The sequence below is a fragment of the Elephantulus edwardii genome, unplaced genomic scaffold, assembly GCF_000299155.1.
Source record: "Elephantulus edwardii isolate Elephantulus edwardi_28Jun2011 unplaced genomic scaffold, EleEdw1.0 scaffold00176, whole genome shotgun sequence".
NCBI lineage: Eukaryota > Metazoa > Chordata > Mammalia > Macroscelidea > Macroscelididae > Elephantulus > Elephantulus edwardii.
Genome location: NW_006399926.1, coordinates 5,560,293 through 5,566,033, shown reverse-complemented (window position 1 = coordinate 5,566,033; position 5,741 = coordinate 5,560,293).

Sequence of the window (5,741 nt, the reverse complement as noted above, 5' to 3'; positions counted from 1 at the left end):
GACCTGGGGAGGGTGTGTAAAACAATGAAAGAATTTTTCTTTTACTTTTCCAAGAGGGTAATATACTGGTCGAGGGAGGGTTGGGAGGGGAGAAAAGTGCAACAATGAATAAATGGAAATCCAAAGTCTCTGTAAATTTTTACTGAAATTAATAATAAACTTTAAAAAAAGAGTACTATATAATGATGCTACAAGAAAACTAGCTCTGCAAAAGAATATTATTTATGACAAACGTGAAGGCTGAGGTGGCAAGAGAGAAGCTGTAGATTGTTGTCATAATTGTCAAGATGATTGTTGTTGTTGTTGTTGTGTACCATAGAGTCAGAACCAACCTATAGCTGACTCTGGTGTGTTTTCAGAGGCAGTTAATCACACAGGAGGAGATTGCCCATTCTTCTCCAGCAAAGCAGCTGTTGGCTTTGAACCATTTGCCTTTGTGATTACAGTGCAGCTTCTTGCCACTAGGCCACCAGAACTGTCAAAGTACTGAAATAAAAATACAAGTTCATCACCTTGAAATGGTTCCACAACTTCAGTCTGTCTGCCTGAAGTGCCAAGGCCATGAGGAACAGGGCAGGTCTAAAGATAGATGCAAAAGCTGCAATGGAGATAGTTTAACAGAAGAAGATTCTAGAAGTTCGTATTAAAGCCAGCTTGAAAAATGGCCAGAAGATAACATTACATGGTGAAGAAGACCAAGAGGCAGGACACCGGAATCATGAGATTTTATAACTGTTTTAAATCAGGACAATGATGTCTAGGACACAAGGTCTTTTCACGTGCATGGGCATACATGCGGCTGAAGCATAGGGTGGGGAAGAGGGCTTCCAAAAGCCAGTATGTGCTCTTGACAACCAAACCACAGTCATCACCTCTCTCCAGATCAGATTGTTAAGCACAAAGATATCACATATGTGCTAAATGAATATGTGCTGATTTATCATAGATATGTGAAAAGGAGCCCCTAATCACCAAGTTTTAGGCAAACTTTCCTGAGTAGTCTTTTCTCTCACAAACTCTGCTGGGAAAACTCTTACTTGAGGGGAAGAAAGTAGAAGAGTATGATAAAATAAACTGAATGGAACTAGTGGACTTTGATCCAAAGCAAGAAAGATTGTCATTACAATGGAGAAAGGTATGAAGTTGATAAGAATCACCCCAAAAGTGGGGTACAGTGTCAGATCTCTTAACAGAGGCCAGTGGCAAAGCTCACTACTAGGGTTTTATATGAAGTAGTGAACACAATATTGAAGACTATAATCATGCTTGCTAATGCTTTTGTTTAAATATTCAACTATGTTATTGTGTTGTTGTTATAAGCCATCAAGTCCAGTATGACTCACAGTGAACCTCTAAAATCTGTCATCATCTCAGACACACTTGTAACTTTGTCAATCCACCTCATTGGGGTCTTCCTCTATTTCAACCCTCCACCTTTCCAATCATGATGTCCCTTTCCAAGGCAACAAACATGTTATTAGTCCCAACTATCAACATTCCCAAAGTATGTGAGATGAAGCTTTATCATTTATGCCTCCAATAAACACTCTGGCTGCACCTTCTCCAAGACATACTTTTTTGTTCTTTTGGCCGCCCATTGATATTCAGAATTCTTCTCCAATACCACAACTCAAAGCGTTGAATTTTCTCCCGTCATCCTTATTTATTGTCCAGCTCTCAGATGCAGCTTGAACTTCTTTTTTCATTCCCACTGACTCTTGATCATATACTACTTCCTGAAATGGTTCAGTATCCATCAATCCTTTTTAGTACAGTTCTCTCAGCATGAGAAATGTGGGGGAAGTTCTTCTATGGTAGTGCTTTAGAGTTAAAGGAAGAATTAGCTCAAACATAAAAGCTCTGGAGAAGAAGTGCATGGTTCCCTCACTGGACCATGACAGCGCCAGAACGAAGCTGTGCAACTGCCAGATGAAGCTTAACATGATAAAGACCTGACCTGAGGATTATCCTCTTTATTGTCTTAACCAGGCTGGGACTCTTTCTAATTAGTGAAGTGAGAGGAAGTCTGACCTGTGTTATTAGCACAAATGCTTGTCCAGCTGGTTTGCTCCAATATGATCTTAGCAGTGAAGCCAGTAGTTTTCAAAGTATGCTTTTTAGAGTCCTTGGTCAGAATCCTCTAGATCTGTTGTTGTTGTTGTTAGGTGCTATCATGTCGAGTCGAGTAGGACTCACAACAACCCTATAAACAACAAATCTTAACCCTGTCCTATCCTGTACCATCCTCATTGTCTCTGATGTACTTGAGCTCATTACTGCAGTCATTATGTCAATCCACCTCCTTGGGGTCATCTTCTCTTTTTTTGGCCGTCCACCCCCCCACCCCAAGCATGGTATCGCTCTCCAAGGAGTAGCCTCTCCTAGCAACATGTTCAAAGCGTGAGAGATGAAGCGACGCCATCTTTGCTTCCTAGGAGCACTCTGGCTGCATTTTTCTGAGGCCTGTCTGTTTGTTCTCTTGGCAGTCCGTGGTATATCCAGCACTTTTCTCCAACAGCACAACTCAAAAGCATCCATTTTTTTTCTGTCATCTTTAGTAATTGCCCAGCTCTCAGATGCCTAGCAATTAATTGATAAAGTCATAGTCTGAATCAGGCACACTATAGTCTTCAAACTGACAGATTTGCTCTTCTGTATTTTGGAAAGGTCCCTGACAACAGACTTGCCCAAATCATTAAGTCTCTTGACTGCTGGTACAAAGAGTGTTGATTGGAGATCCAAGCAAGATTAAATCATTGAAAGTTTCAATTCTTCCTCCATTTATCATGATGCTTCTTATTAGCCTAGCGGTAAGGACCTTGGTTTTCTTGATGTTGAGATGTAATTCATATTGAGGACTGTAGTCTTTGATCCTCTGTAGCAAGTGCTTCAGGTCCTCTTTGCTTTCAGTAAGTAAAGTGTGGCATCTGCATAATGCAGGTTGTTGATGCATCTTCCCCAAGCCTTATGCCACATTCCCCTTCAGAGGGTCTGGCATTATAAATACTTTGCTCTGCATACAGATTGAGTAAGTATGAAGAAAGGATATATCCCTGACCCACACCTTTCCTGATTTTAAACAATGCAGTGTTCTCTTGCTTTGGTTGGACAACATCTGATTCTACCCAGATCTAATCATTTAAAGTATTTAAAGGTTGAGGGTTAGTGTCAGTAGCCGTTACGGAGGAGGACCCCATTAAAAAGCAAAACACAATATTTCTCAGTCCTGTACTATCCCAGGATTGCTTGTAGATTCAGCCATTGTGATCCACAGGGTTTTCACCTGCCTGTTCAGCTTTAGAACAATTTACAAGCCCTCACTACTTGCCTGGTGGCTGCACAAAGGTGCACTGGCCAGGAATCAAACATAGGACACTTGCACAGAAGGCAAGCACTCTATTACTGAACCACCAGTGCCCTCTAAGGGTGAGACTTGGGAACCCATATTTGACAATCGTCAGAGCTGAGTCGAAGGCACCTAACAACCACATAAGTAAACTTAAACAAGATAGCACTGCTTTATTATTATTAGCTCCCTGGAGGATGTAATGAAGGCCTAGCCCCTGATAGGAAGCCTACTGGGTAGAGCGTTGTGCTGCCAACTGAAAGACAGGTGGTTGGAACCCACCAGTACTCTTCAGCAGAAGGATAAGAAATCTCCTCCTGTGCAATTTACAGCTTCTGATAACCCACTGGAGAGTCAGCTATGAGTCCTTTTCCACTCAACAATAATGAGTGTGAGGGGTTTTTTTTTCCTATTTTTTTAACCCCTGGAATCCAAACTTATAAACTTATTTCCAAATATGGTCCTTGATTAACATAATACCAGAGTAGGATAGATCCTAATTCAATCATTGTGAATGTTTCTTTCTTCATAAAAGAATATAGGACACATATAGACAGGCAGAGGGGAAATGACTATCTGACCAAACGTTATGTTGTAGCTGTATGCCATGGAATGCCTGAGGTTACCAGAAACCTAAAGAAATATGAGAGACCTTGGAAGCTGGTGGGGAGATTTGATCGACTCGTTGAAGGTTCTGGTCATATGCTCGCTACCTGAAACTTTATTAAAAGCATTAAGATTCATAAAACAAAACAAAACAAAAACATGAAACATCCCCTAGCATTTTAAGGTATCTCCTAAGAGTCTAAATTTGGTTACACCCAATGGCAGATGTTTTCTTATAACATCTTCAATCTTTCTCCCTTGGAGAAAATCAGCATCAGAGTTCTAGGGGTGCTCCAGTTCTGACCTACACTATCGTGTAAGGCAAGCTGATGACCATGCAGGAGCCAGGAGTCAGAGTGGGCTGGGCCACCTGAGGACAGCTTCGAAGAGTCACTGACAGATAACATGTCCTGACTCTCAATCAGTCACCTTGTAGCACAAGAGGAGTTTCAGCCTCTTCTAGTGTTAAGTCTGTTGAGCTTTGCAGTCTCCACAGAGATCTCCCTGGGATGCAATGACACTCCACAGTGTTCTTCCAAAACTTTTCCATCCATCCTTTTTAAAGCAAGGACTTCCTTATTCCTACCTCTCAACATCCCTTTGCATTATGGGGATGCTATATTTTGTGGCAAAAAAAGCTGTGTATGTGGACAATTCAGTGAAACTAGATGACAATTCCATGGAGAAGACAACAAGGGTTGACAGAAAATGAACTCTTGTCCATATTAAGTTCCAGCCCAGGAAATGTGAGTCTTCCTGAGTGGAAAGAATGTGTGGATGGGAATAAAGGAGAAAAGGGAAAGGAAGTAATCAGAGAGTGAGATTTAGGAGAGGGGTAGGATGGGAAGGGGAAATACGGCTCAGCCCTGGCTGCATCCAAGGTGCTAAATGTGGTCAGAAATAGACATTTCAAGAGGAGAGAAGTGAGTGGAACCAAGGTGCTTAAGGATTTGTGAAAGTAGAGAGGGGACAAGAGTCATATAGAAGATAATACGTGCTATGTGACTTCTGCTGGTGGAATTGAGGGAGAATTTGAGAGTATTACTTAATTTCTCCAAAAAGAATGTTTGATTAAGATGCTAGTGGGAGACCGTGATCAGAAAAAAAGGAGTGATATGGCCTAATAATAAGAAATCCAAGCATAGTGTGCAGAGCATATAGCAAGAAGTGGCACTAGGGATGGGGGCAAATGATGACCCTTCATGATGGCTGCTGTGGGGAGTTCCACCCTCGTGGACACAGCCCTGGGAAAACAGCATCTGTGCCACTCTGTGTTTGGCATCCTCAGTGTCCAGTCTAACATCAGCCTGCCCTTTTTACAGGCAAATAAGAGATGCCATTTCTTCTCCATACTCTTGTAAATTCTCTCCCTCAGGCTGTGATTTCTCCATGGTGCCTCTTACATTATGTGTTCTCTAGGCTGTTTGAACCCTGGATTAGCATGGTTGCCACTGTGTGCCTGGGTTGACTTTCCATCCTAGTGACCCTAGAGAGAGGGTTCAGATGGTCTAGTCCATAGGGATTTATGGTCCTGAACCAAGGTGATGCCTCTCTGGAGGTTCAAATCTATGGGAGATAGATGAACAATCCCCTCCTGCACAACTTGCAGCCTCAGATACTCAATAGAAGGTCAGCTAGAAATAGGTTCCCACTTGATGGAAGTAAGTCAGTCAGTGACCATACATGACACAGTAGAACTGCCCCATAGGGTTTCCAAGCCTGTCTTCTTTTACAAGAGTAAATTGTCCAGTCTTCTCTCCAGTGATTAGCTGGTGAATTCAGACCACCA